Raw genomic sequence first — 14742 nt, forward strand, 5'->3', positions numbered from 1 at the left:
TTATCATGTATACAGTATTCTGCCTGCAGGCCAGAAGAGGGCATCGGATCCCATTACAGATGGTTGTGAGCCACCATGTGGTTGCTGGGAATTGAATTCAGGACCTCTGGAAGAGCAGCCAGTGCTCTTGAAGAAATAAAGTTTCATAGATGTGAAAAACAAAGTTGTAAAAACAAGGCTTTGAGAAATATATCTGGTGGTCAGGATGCCTATGACAAACTTGTGACCTTTCTGAGAGATACATCAGACGTCAGGATGCCCAGTGATATGATAAAGTCTTGGTGATCAAGATATTGACACAATTCTAAGTTAATTAAGACAAAGCAAAAACAACTGTTCTCAGAAAGACCCTCTACCCCTCCCTGTGGTAAATTCTGAGAACAACCACAAGATGTCATCCTGACCTTGCCCGACCACCCTAGTTCACCCCCACTCTAAGGGACGTGACAATTTAGCCTTTTCCCTGTAATTCTCCAAGGCCAGGTGTAGGACTGGATGAGGAAAGTATTGAGCCAAGAACAGCCCCTTGAGCAGGCCAGCCAATACCTGACCAGATCCTTTGTCCTGTGTACCACCAATGAGAATAGGCCAGCTAACCCTGTTGCTGAAGTCTGCCCTCTGTAAGGAATAAAAGTTGTGTGCTTTTTGGGTTCAGGGTTGCCTCTCCCTGTGTGGATGAGCAACCCCACGTACATGGATTAAAAACCTTATACCCTCATGCTATTGCAATGGTCACTTTGTCAATCTGTGCTCTGTGGGTGGCGCTCCTGAGGTAAGGCCACTATGGGGTCTTACAACACTCTTAACCTCAGAGCCATCTCTCCAGCCCCTATTTCAGACATTTAAGCACAGCACAATTTGGAAAAAAAAGTTTCATGGTAATAAACAACCCAATCTAGTGTGTACAACAAAACTTAAGGCAAGATTTCATCTAAACTCTTGTACAGTACATCTTCCATGAGGGTAGGTTCTACAGATTAACTAAGGAAGTGGGCTCATGGTAAACAGTGCTCACAGGGGCCCTGGGGAGGAGAGCACTGTACAGTAACTGAGATAGAGATGGCCATGAGAGCTTTGGGAAGCTGCTGCTGATGACCATACAGATAGCACAGAGGTCACAAGGCTATTAACCACACTATTTTCAGCCTTCTGTGCAGTAAATGGATTATACATCTCTTCTTTTGAGGGGACTACCATGTGTGCTTAATATTCTTGCTTTCCCTAGTGAATATCTATGAGCAAAGAACCTCACGTCTCACACACTCTGCCTACCTATCATGGGGATGACTGGTGGGGCACCAGACCCACACATATGAATATGAACTCCAGTTCTACCTAACATTTAGGCAGCAAACACTCTCCCTACTGAGTCATCTTTCTAGCTCCCTGAGGATATTGTTTTTGGGGAGGAAAAAAAGTCAATCAAAAATGGAACATTATAATCTCTTCTCCTTTTGTCTTCTCTTTGGATTACTCTTTTTTTCTTTCTCTCTTTTTGATTTATCTCTTTATTTTATGTTTCTGAGTAATTTATTTGCATTTACATTTGTGTACCACATGTGTAATCTGGTTCCCATGGAGACCAGAAGAGGGTGTCAGATCCTGTGGGACTGGATTTTCAGGTGGTTGTGAGCTGACATGTGAAATGAGAAGTCAACCCTGGTCTAGTGCAAGGACAAACAAATGCTCTTAACCACTGAGCCATCTCTCCAGTCTTTACTGTATTATTAATTTTTTATGTGTATGGGTGTTTTATCCACAGGTATGTCTGTGAACCATGTGTGTGACTGGTACCTGCAGAGGCCAAAGGAGGGCGCCAGAATCCGGGTGCTGGGAATTGGGTCTGGCACCTGTGGAAGAGCAGTCAGTGCTGTTAACCATGTAGCCATTTCTTCAGCCCAATTTCTTCCCCTCATTTCTCCCACTCCAGAAAAGCAAAAGGAAGCAGTCGTTGTTAAACACTTGACAAGCATTTAAGTTTTAATTTTTAAAATTTTTATAGTATATAGTAAAAAGTTGCATGGTAACCATTGTAAGCTATGATTCATTGGGTGGCAGTGTTGCTAAACTATCATCCAAACAGTTTTTGCAATTCCTTTAGCACCCAAGACAATTCTGAAACAATGTTTCCTTCTACTCCCAACCCCTAGAGACTTCTTTTCTTTGTTTTTGTTTTTTAATTAGATATTTTTATTTACATTTCAAATGTTATCCCCTTCTGCAGTTTCCCATGCATAAACCCCCTATCCCATCTCCCCTCCCCCTTCCTCTATGAGGGTGCTCCCCCATCCCTCCACTCATCACTTCCCACCTCCCTACCCTGACATTCCCCTACACTGGGGCATTGAGCCTTGGAAGGACCAAGGGCTTCTCCTCTCATTGATGCCCAACAAAGCCATCTTCTGCTACATATGCACCTGGAGCAATGGGTCTGTCCATGTGTACTCTTTGGATGATAATTTAGTCCCTGAGAGCTCTACTTGGTTGGTATTGCTGTTCTTATGGGGTTGCAAGCCCCTTTAGCTCCTTCAATCCTTTCTCTAACTCCTCCATTGGGGACCCTGTTCTCAGTACAATGGTTGGCTTTGAGCATTTGCCTCTGTATTTGTCATGATCTGTCAGAGCCTCTCAGGAGACTATCAGGCTCCTGTCAGCATGCACTTCTTGGCAACAGCAATATTGTCAGGGTTTGGTGGCTGTGTGTATATGAGCTGGAAACCCAGGTAGGACAGGCTCTGGATGGCCATTCCTTCAGTCTCTGCTCGAAACTTTGTCTCCATATTTCCTACTATGAATATTTTTGTTCCCTCTTCTAGAAGGACTGAAGCATCTGCACTTTGGTAGTCCTTCTTCTTGAGCTTCACCTGGTCTGTGGATTGTATCTTGGATAATTCCAGCTTATCAGTGATACTGTGTGTGTGTGTGTGTGTGTGTGTGTGTGTGTGTGTGTGTGTTGTTTGTTTGTTTGTTTTTTTTTTTTTGCGATTGGGTTACCTCACTCAGGATGATATTTTCTAGTTCCATCCATTTATCTATGAATTTCATTTAGTCATTGTTTTTGATAGCTGAATAGTATTCCATTGTGTAGATGTACCACATTTTCTGTATCCATTTCTCTGCTGAAGGGCATCTGGGTTCTTTCCAGCTTCTGGCTATTATAAATCAGGCTGCTGTGATCATAGTGGAGCATGATTTTTTTTTTTTTTTTTTGGTTCTTTTTTTTTTTTTCGGAGCTGGGGACCGAACCCAGGGCCTTGCGCTTCCTAGGTAAGCGCTCTACCACTGAGCTAAATCCCCAGCCCCGGAGCATGATTTTTTTATGTTGTATGTTGAAGCATCTTTTGGGTATATGCCCACGAGTGGTATAGCTGGGTCCTCAGGTAGTACAATGTCCACGTTTCTGAGGAACCTCCAGAATGATTTCCAGAATGGTTGTACCAGCTTGCAATCCCACCAAGAATGGAGGAGTGTTCCTCTTTCTCCACATCCTCACCAGCATCTGTTGTTACCTGAGTTTTTGATCTTCACCATTCTGACTGGTGTGAGGTAGAATCTCAGGGTTGTTTTGATTTGCATTTCCTGATGACTAAGGATGTTGAACATTTCTTTTTGTTGTTGTTGTTCTTTTTTTTGGAGCTGGCGACCGAACCCAGGGCCTTGCGCTTCCTAGGCAAGCGCTCTACCACTGAGCTAAATCCCCAACCCCGAACATTTCTTTAGGTGCTTCTCATTATCATTAGATATTCCTCAGTTGAGAATTCTTTGTTTAGCTCCGTACTCCATTTTTAAATAAGGTTTTATTTGATTCTCTGGAGTCTAACTTCTACAGTTCTTTGTATTGGATATTAGCCCTGTATTGGGTGTAGGATTGGTAAAGATCTTTTCCCAATCTGGTGGTTGCTGTTTTTGTGTAATAACAGTGTCCTTTGCTTTACAGAAGCTTTGCAGTTTTATGAGCTCCCATTTGTCATTTCTTGATCTTAGAGCATAAGCCATCGGTATTCTGTTCAGTAAAATTTCCCCAGTGCCCATATATTTGAGGTTCTTCCCCACTTTTTCTTCTATTAGTTTGAGTGTATCTGGTTTAATGTGGAGTATAGGCTTTTGTAGTAGGATCTGATGATTTTTTAATTTCCTCAGAGTCTGTTGTTATATCTCCGTTTTCATTTCTGATTTTGTTAATTTGGACACACTCTCTGTGACCTCTGGTTTGTCTGGCTAAGGGTTTATCTATCTTGTTGATTTTCTCAAAGAACCAGCTCCTGGTTTTGTTGATTCTTTTTGTTTCTACTTGGTTGATTTCAGCCCTGAGTTTGATTATTTCCTGCCCTCTACTCCTTTTGAGTGTATTTGCTTCTTTTTGTTCTAGAGCTTTTAAGTGTGATGTCAAGCTGCTAGTGTATGCTCTCTCCTGTTTCCTGTTTCTTTTTGCAGGCACTCAGAGCTATGAGTTTTCCTCTTAGCACAGCTTTCATTGTGTCCCATAAGTTTGAGTATGTTGTTCCTTCATTTTCATTAAATTCTAAAAAGTCTTTAATTGCTTTCTTTATTTCTTCCTTCACCAAGCTATCATTGAGTAGAGCATTGTTCAGTTTCCATGTGTATGTGGGCTTTCTGTTGTTTTTGTTGTTATTGAAGACCAGCCTTAGTCCATGGTGATCTGATAGTATGCATTAAAACATTTCAATCTTCCTGTATCTGTTGAAGCCTGTTTTGTAACCAATTATATGGTCAGTTTTGGACAGGGACCATGAAGTGCTGAAAAGAAGGTATATTGTTTTGTTTTAGAATGCAATGTTCTATAAATATCTGTTAAATGCATTTGGTTCATAACTTCTGTTAGTTTCTCTGTGTCTCTGTTTAGTTCCTGTTTCCATGATCTGTCCATTGATGAGAATGAGGTGTTGAAGTCTCCCACTATTATTGTGTGAGGTGCAATGTGTGCTTTGAGCTTCAGTAAGGTTTCTTTTATGAACGTAGGTGCCCTTGCATTTGGAGCATAGATACTTAGGATTGAGAGTTCATCTTGGTGTATTTTTCCTTTGATTAATATGAAGTGTCCTTTCTTATCTTTTTTGATGACTTTTGGTTGAAAATTGACCCCTCCTAAGACTGGTAGGTACCTCAGGGGGAAGGGATGCCTCAGTGTGGGCTCACCAACACACACCTCCCACTTCACCATACTGTATTCTATAAAACATATCCTTGGCTTTTTAGAAAAACACAACATACATTTGATGATTCTCATGAATATTGCAGTGGACCTTAATGCACCAAACGTCCTGCAGCACAGTTCCTGTTTGTAATTCCTTTAGCACACACCTACCATGGAGCAGGTAGTTTAGACTTCTAAGGTTAGCTTTTAGATACACTGCCAACCATCTCCACTGCCAGCACAGCATTTGGACCCTACTTTACATTTTACCCTAGCAGCAATAAGTGAGGGTTCTGACCTCTACATCTTCACACTCGCTGCCTTTCTTGTTTGTTTATTGTCTTTTTAATAGGTTCCCTGTTTTTCAAAGTTCCTGTTCCTTCATTGTTTAGGGGCCTTTTCAGGATGGGTAGAACCCTACCCTATGCCAAGGTAGTGGCAAAGAAGCTTCTGGAAGACAACAGACCCATGTATAGGTTGCCTACCATGCTTGGGTCTGACAATGGGCCAGCATTCATCTCTCAGGTAACACAATCTCTAACACAGGTTCTGGGGACCAATTAGAAATTACATTGTACAGACACATCGCAGAGTTCAGTGCAAATAGGATAAATCAGACCAAATTAACCCCTGAAACTGGTGGTGACTGGGCATCTCTCTTACCTTATGCCTTATATAGGGTAAGGAGCACCCCCTATACCTAAAGGTCTCACCTGCTTTGAGATCCTATATGGGAGTCCCTCTCCCATGCTGCCTAACCTCCAGTCTGATATCTTAGCTGAATATGACCAACATATGTTTTGGAAGCCCTCCATAGAGTCCAGAAGCAACTCTGGCCTGCCATCTGCCAAGCTTATGAGTCCGCTCCTCCCTCTAACCCCCATTGCTTTGAACCAGGTGATGAAATCTGGATCAAGAGATATAACTACAAGGCTCTGGAACCATGCTGGAAAAGTCCTCACACTGTGATCCTGACCATGACTATGGCTGTCATGTTGGATGGGGTTAGGATGCAGATACAACATTCCCGCATTAAGCCTGTCAGGAGAGAGATGATCCAGCAGTTGAAGTCCCAGGGGAGGAGACTTCTAGGCAAACTGCTACAAGAACAATGGAAGGTCACTCCACACATTGTCAATCCGTTGAACCACCAGGGACTAAACCACCATCCAAAGAGTACACAAGAGTACACAGACCCATAGCTCCAGCTGCATATATAGCAGAGGATGGCCTTGTTGGGCACCAATGAGAGGAGAAGCCCTTAGGGGAGTGTCAGGGCAAAGAGGCTGGGTGGGGTGGGTAGTTGGGGGGCACCTTCATAGAAGGAGGAGGAGGGGGATGCGATAGGGAGATTATGGACAGGAAACTGGGAAAGGGGATAACATTTGAAATGTAATTAAAAAGCATACAATAAAAAATAAAAAGAAAAAATAAAGTTAAATTACATGAATTGTTCAGGTGTGAAGGGATGCTAGTCTTAATTGGGAAATTCTGAGAACAGTCTTAAGAAATATGCAGACAGCAGGGGAGGAGGGGGAAGGAGTCAATAAACCCTTCTGACCTCAGGTTCTTCTCATATAAAATCAGGAGAGCTATCTGAGTCTGGTGAGACTCTCCTCAGTCTGACTTCACTGCCTCCACCCTAGTATCTTCCCCAAGGTGTGATCTCATAGATTCCTGTCTGGACTCAGTGCTGAAGCCAGCAGAGGTTTCAAAATCTAACACGAAGTTTTCTACCACTTAAAATCTCTCATAGGGGGAGATTGCCTTAATTTGATAAAGACTGTTTACACACACACACACACACACACACACGCACACACACAGCCAGCAACAACAAACCACAGCTCAGGTTAACTTAAAGGTTCTCTAAATAAGAATAAAGCAAACAAGATTCGAGGCCAAGCTCTCCCACAGTCCCCTTTGAGGACTTTGCCCATCCCAAGGCCTAACTTCCATGATGCCCTACCTTCTAAGGGTTCCACCAACTCCTAACAACATAGTAGACTGACAACAAAGCTACCAGAAGATGGGCCTTTGGGAGGCAGTTAAGATACAAATGGCCATGTCCCTCACACGCTGCTGCACTCAAGGAAAGTGGACGTCACACCTCTCCTGGGCAGCACAAGTAGTACAGGCTCTGGTGTCATGGGTGCTGGGTGAGGCAGTCCTGAGGACATGAGAGGAGGAGAGCTGGCCTTGCCCCTTGCCTGCTGTGGCTTTGGGTAAACTAGCCGTGCAGGAGGGTTCACCTTGGTGGTGTGGTTGCCAGACAGCTCCAGGGCTTTGAGTTGGTCTACCCTAATGTCTATCACATCTATGAACTTCTGGAGTATGTGAAGGGGCCAGGCCTGCAGATCTATGTCCTCCATGACACAGGGCAACAATAATTACATTCTAATTATAATTATAAGAGAAGGCCTGTTGAGGACCCAATATCAATATTGTAGCAGAGGTCAGAGGTCTGGAGCCAAAGCACTTGCAAGTAAAGGTGCATGGACGAAAGGGTATACTCTGGGACACACTGTGACACACTGCAGCCCCCATGATGAGATACTTTGTTTTGTTTACTTTTTAATTTTAACATATTTTTGTTGTTTTAAAATTTCCTTCTGGGTGGGAAGTTGCAAAGCTGAAGGGCAGATATGAAGGGATGGGGATATTGAGTGGAGTGGAAACTTGAGTGTTCTTTGGAAGGTCGCTCCGATGCTGTTTTGCTGGGAAAACATGTGAAGGAACCTTTCATTAAAGGGAACACAGGTGAAGGAATATTAAAGGGGACACAGGTGAAGGAATATTTGTTAAAAGGGACGCAGGTGTGGAAGGCTAAGGCAGACTTGTGAAGAAGGAATGTTTGATTGAAGCAGACGGGAAAGAGGATGTGCTGCTAAAGCAAGCGCTTGACACTATATTGGCATCAGAAGCCACCTACAGCCTCCTAATCCAACAATGATGTCACCCCCAGGCCACAGGGACCTGCGTGTCTGTTGCCATGGCAACCGCTATACATTCCCAGCGTTCACTTCGTCTGCCTTCACCTGCCTTCATCTGCCTGCTGACCGACCCACCTGTGTGCATGAGATTTCGTGATGACCTAAATAAAAGGCAGAGCCCCTCCCCTTCCCCTCTTTTCCTTTTCTTTGTTGCTCTCCTCCATCCTTTTCTTGGTGTGATCTGTCCAGATATGCTGTGCCCTCCACTGCCCCTGTTGCCATATGAGCTGATGCCACCGCTACCTGGGTTTCAGTCATGGCCACTGCCTACACGTGGGCCGCAGCCGCTGCCATCAACACTGCCATGTGGGTTTCAGCTGCCACCATGCACCTGCCACCATGTGGATTTTTGCCATCATAGCTGAAGACCCTTGCCACCCTACTGCCGCTGGGCACATAGACCTCCACCTTATGAGCTTAGCTTCTGGCACATGGTTTAAGCCCCAAGGACTGAACCTCATTCAGACAGGTCCACCACCCTCACAGCTCCACTTTTCCTGCTATCCGACAGCTAAAAATTTTACACAAGCATCCGGTGGATTGGTAAGGTTTTCCCTCCTGTTGATGGGGAGGGCCTGGTCTTCCAGAAACATCTGGTCAACCTTTATGGGCTAAGGGGTTGGCATTTTCATGGCCACTGTCCCTATGACCAGCCTCCTAGGCGACGTACAAGACAGGATTCAACCCTTGGGTGACTTCTTTCTTGAAAGAGGTTTCTATAACACTCTCCCGGGGGAGGGCGCTCTTGCAGTAGTTCAGAAAAGCCTAGGCCTAGGTGGAGATGCTTTCTGGTGAGTCCAGGACTTATTGTAGAACCTAGATTGTTCACGAGAGGACCTGGACATCTAGCCTGGCTGCACGTTTGTAATTTGTTGTTGAACTTTTTCCTAGGATTCTGGGATGAATAGTTCAATAACATCCCCAGCATCCACTGGGTGCCTCCAGGCTCCCTACTGGGATGTCTCCTGGAAAATCTTAAATCTCTAAAGCTAACACCAGACTTGAGAGCATCCAAGCTGGTACACCTGTGTGATAAGGTCTGGACTCAGTACCCATTAGACAACAGCTCTAAATGGCCACTTAATGGCACGTTAGATCCAATTATTTCTTCATACAGACTGCCAGGGGTCTGGTAAATGAAAAAAAAACATTTACATATCTTTGCTCCAACCCCTTCCTCTGTCTTGTTCCCCTACCCAACTTCTCCTAACCATGAAACCTCCCCCTACACTACAACCCTCGATCCAGCTAATGGACTGCCTCCTTTCTGCTGCAGACCTGTCTCTATGCCTTCGCAAATCCAAACTGCCACTTCAGTTTCTTCTTCTCTCCAGGCTACACCAGAGCTTCCTTCTCGACCTCTCCTGATGCCCCCTCCCCCTGTGCCAGCTGCAGGTCACTCCAATCACCCTGCATTGGCACCTACATTCAGCCCTCGAATCACACACCGAAAGGCCACAGCCAAACCCCAAGTTCCTCTCCCCCAGGACACCTGACCCAGCACTGGCCTTTCCTTTCAGGGAAGTTGTTGTGGTAGATGGCCTAGTCAGAGTCCATGTTCCTTTCTCACTGAGTGAACTTTGCGCGTGTGTTAAAACGGTGGCTCATATCTGGACAGATCAGACCAGGCCAACACAGCTCCAGGAGAAGAGGGTTTATTGGTGAGAAGGGGGGAAGAGAAAAGGAGGAAGGGGAGTGATAAAAAAGGGGAGGGGTGGGGTCTGCCTTTTATTTGGGTCATGATGAGATCACCTGCACCCCTTCGCACAGTTGGGCAAGTGAAGGCAGGTGAAGTGAACACTGGGAACTGGGAACATATGGCAGTTGCCATGGCAACAGGCACATGGTCTCTGTGGCCTAGGGGTGGCACCATCATTAGATTCGGAGGCTGTAGGTTGTTTCTGATGCCAACACACCTCCCGTTTTCTTATCATAAAGAGAAGTAATAAAGCGGGGGGAGCAGCCAATGGTGAAAGGGAAATAGGAACATTGGATCTCTTACACTGCTTCCTGCTGTCTAGGGGTGTTGTCAATTTCAGGGTGTAGCTGACTTTAACCATCAGGGTCCACTTGGTAAACGTTCACGTCAGGCTCCCCTGTGGACAGTGGCTGGTAATCCTGTAACAGGAATTGATCGATTGTTTGGTTAGAGTGGTCGATGGAACATAGAGGCAAGATTAATGAGGCAGGGAGGGAATAGTAATGCCAGAAAGATGATTGGGAAAGGTGTTATGAAAGGGAGTATCCACTTCCATATAAGGTTTTCGAAAACCCATTAATTGGGTGTCTGGATTCTGGATGTCTGATTGTAGCTGCTGGATTTTATTTCTCACTCTCCCAGATTGGTTGACATAGAAACAGCATTCTTCTTGGAGGAACAGGCCAAGACCACCTTCCTTAGCTGTCAGGACATCTAGTCCCTGTCAGTTCTGAAGGACCACTGCTGCCAAAGAATCGATCTGTTTCTGGATGGTAAGCATGCCTGGCTTCAGACATTTTTTGAAAATTTGTATTAAGCTTGGACGTGAATTTATCATATTGGGTTATGGGAGTCGTTATCCCTGCAATCCCAGTCCCAGCACCTATGGCTAGTCCCACAGTGATCAGGAGTGGCACAACCTGAACTGCCCTCTTATGTTGGGCAGCTATCATATCTACAGCTGGGATAGGCAGGGGCTCGTTTCCCAGGATTACCCCTGGTTCAGGGAAAAGGAACACCAAAGTGCAAACTCCTGACCAGCTGGCGGGTAGGCGATGATAGACCTGGGTGCCACAGAGGATTGATGTGTTTGGACTGCAGGGCACTGTGGCAGAGATGAGGTGCAGTCTAGAGAGCTTAGCAATCCTACAGAACGTATCCTGGATGTCTTAAAACAGTTTGCCATGGGGCTGGGGATTTAGCTCAGTGGTAGAGCGCTTACCTAGGAAGCGCAAGGCCCTGGGTTCGGTCCCCAGCTCCGAAAAAAAAGAACCAAAAAAAAAATCAGTTTGCCATGACAAAAAGAGGGATAGAGAAAAGGTATGGGGTCATGGCAACATCAGAGTCAGGGCAGCTGACAAAGGTGAGGTGACATTTGGCAGTATCACTGGAGAGGCTGTTAGTGGCAATTGTGAGCTAGTTCTGGGGGTACACATAGCCAGCAATCTTTAAAGCAACCAGGTTGGGTAACATTAAAGAGTTGGTACGCCAAGGTCAAGGTCTGAAGCAAAAGGCGAAATGACAAGTTAGTGCCATTTATGAGGGGGAATGCCAAGGACACTGGAGGAGTATTTGATTACTTCCTCTACTTTTCTGATATCCTAGAGGTTGGGCAACTGAGACATTTTCTCTGGATGCAGATAGTACTTACTGGGGACCTGGATTGATTTTTATGGTAGAGCTTACTAATGACTCCTGTCTCCCAACTGGGATTCCATGGGACTTGTGTGTAGAAGAAGGGTGTTTTGTGTTGTTGATAGAGGAAGTGATTGGTCTGTGATCCTAGCATGTGTATCTGGGAAGCCAACATTCGTCTGGCCATTTTTTACAATCATCTTTTGTCTGGTCAAAGAGAAAGCAAGTAAAGAGATGATAATATTTAGATGGGATAAATGATACAAGGATGACAACAATTTGGATTGGCTCCTTGCATCTGGTTCTGGAGCAGTATCATGACCCTGTTTGGAAAGACTGTTATCAGTGGGGTTTCTTGAACCTCAAATCTCCAGATGTAAGGGCTACCCTGCATGGAAACAAACAGCAGGGGGAGGATGAGAGGCCCATGTCTAATCCAGTGGGGTTGAGAACAGCTGCATGAGTAGAGTCTCATTTTCTGGGATCGAGGACAAGGTGGGTGGTCTCAACGTCCCCTGGCACTTAATTGAGCAGGGTCCTGTTGGGGTTGATGTGTAGGAAGGAGAGAGAGAGAGAGAGAGAGAGAGAGAGAGAGAGAGAGAGAGAGAGAGACTTGTTGGTACAGCTAGCTGTGCAATGCTTGTGGGTCTCACATCTTCGCTGATTTTCACTTCCCTGAGAGAGGCACAGCAGAGAACTTCTCCTGGTGTTCCGGCTGGTCCCTTCTTCTGACTCGAGCTGAGGCTGAGGTCCGATTGTCACCACTGTTACTAACTGATTCTACCGAACTGGACTGCTGGTGTACTATCCCTAAAGTGTTTGCGAGTGGTTCAAGCTGCTGATGCCTGCTAACCTGTGAACTGAACTTCCAATTTCCAGACAACACAGATGGGAGTTGCTCCAAAGAACCTTTCTAAACAGGTCCACTTCCCCCCTATCCTTTTCTACTACCTCTGGTGGGTGGTGGGCTACAAGGGAGGCCATCATTAGAAGTAAGGTTTGAAAAAATTAAAGTAACAAATGAGATTGGGCTGAATGATATAAAATTCACAATAAAAGTTTTTTTAAAGTAAAACAAGATTTTAAGGTGAGATGTTTACAAGGATGTAAAAACAACAGAAAGTTCGAAGAGGAGGAAAAACACTTCACTCTTCAAGGAAGCTCCTTGAGATAGGAAGTAAGCAATTCTGAATAGCTTCAGGAAGTTCCTGAAACTGACCAGGATCACTAGCCACCTCCCTCCCATGAGTATGTAAATAACAGACTGCTGAGAATCACTCTCAGACAAGCCCAGGAGGAATTAGAGACCAGACAAGCAGTCTGGAAGAAGCAGAGGCCAGATGCACAGATGGAACAAAGGCCAGTTGAGCTGCCTGAAAGAGGCTCAGACCTAACCGTTACCTAGAAAGGACATGCTGGAAGCTTTGAGCTACCTGCAGCATGTGCAGTCTGCTCCAGCTTTTGTGAGCTTTGGGGTGAGCTTTGGTGATGTCGCTGTCTTTGAGTCATTTCTGCTCTCACTGCAATAGCCCCTCACCCATATACCTGTAAGCATCCCCAATAAAACTCATTGGCTCACAAAAAAAGAGAGAGAAGAAAAAGATGCAAATGGCACTGTTTTGAGCTGACCTGTACTTCCTCAAAGGCCTGAGAGTGGGAGGCCCTCCCCAAGTGTGGAAAGCATCTGCTGGGGGTGGTTCAGACATAAAATGGTCTGAGGGAAAAGCAGGCTCATAGCGCCTGCTAAAACCTTCCCCTACCAAGCATAGTGGCCGATGCCTGTAATCTCAGCACTTGAGCTAAGGCAGGAGAATTTCTAGTTTAAGGCAAGCCTAGATGTACCCTGCTCTCCCTGCCACCAAACAAACCAACAACAGCAATCCAGAAGCAGCTATAACTACCCTTCATCAAAAGCCACTAAAATCCTGATGGATTTACAGTGGTTCTCAACCTGTGAGTCGAAACTTCCTTGGGGTGGGGGTAATGGTGGGGGCCGAACCACCCTTTCACAGGGGTCACCTAAGACTACTGGAAAGTACAGATATTTATATTATAATTCCTAACGGTGGCAAAATTACAGTTAGGAAGTAGCAATGAAAAAAACTTTATGGTTGGGGTCACCACCACATGAGGAACTGGGTTGATGGGTGACAGCGTTAGGAAGCCTGAGTACCACTGGGTTAGAAGAACAGCCCATGCCATACAGAAAGAGTTTATTAGGGCTGGAGAGATGGATCAGAGGTTAAGAGCACTGGCTGCTCTTCCAGAGGTCCTGAGTTCAATTCCCAGCAACCACATGGTGGCTCACAACCATTTGTAATGGGATCCCATACCCTCTTCTGGTGTGTCTGAAGTCAGCTACAGTGTACTCATATACAGAAATAAATAAATCTTTTTAAAAAAAGTTTATTAGCCTCGACTTCCATAACTCTGCGGTATCAAGACAGTGTGGTTTTGGTGCTACCAAAATGAGTGATGAATGTGGCATCTAGAAGGGGAAAATCCTTGGGGTGGGAATGGTGACAATAAGAACAGAGAGGAAAATTCAGAAAGCATCACTGGAGTCCACTGTTCTGTAAAGACAGCGAAGGTGTAAGCCTTGTTACATTATTTTTTATTTCTCATGTTCCTCACATTTATCATGTTTTGAAAACCACACAAAAGCCTCCCCTGTACTTCTCCTACATGTCGAAATGCAGGACCACAAACACGCTTCTTCAGAGCTCTAATTGCCTGCAGCAAAGCCACACAGGCTTCTCAGGTCACTTCTCATTCCTCTGGAGCCACTGGGGTGATTTCGAACTTGATCTCAATACCACACAGCAGAGGGCAGTGTGGGCTCAACTTCCTGTAAGAAGATGCCTATGGCAAGCTTTGCAGGCCAAAGTTATGTTAGCTGAAGTTTCACACAATTAACATAGAAAATTGAAAGTGATAGAAAAAAAACCAGGGCTCTTTTCCTGGGGCTTTGGAGATCATTTCCTAACTGTGTTACCCTCATCTTTAAAAGTGCTTTGTTAATGAAGCATACCTTAATTACTTTTTGCCTTTTTAAAAAATTTAATTTTTAAGCTAACAGAAAGTAATGGGTTTCACTATGGCATTTTCATATACGTATGCTATTTTTAAAAAAAGATTTATTTATTTATTTATTTATTATATATACATACACTGTCACTGTCTTCAGACACACCACAAAAGGGCAGATCCCATTACAGATGGTTGTGAGCCACCACGTGGTTGCTGGGGATTGAACTCAG

The sequence above is a fragment of the Rattus norvegicus genome, chromosome 16 (assembly GCF_036323735.1).
Source record: "Rattus norvegicus strain BN/NHsdMcwi chromosome 16, GRCr8, whole genome shotgun sequence".
Lineage (NCBI taxonomy): Eukaryota > Metazoa > Chordata > Mammalia > Rodentia > Muridae > Rattus > Rattus norvegicus.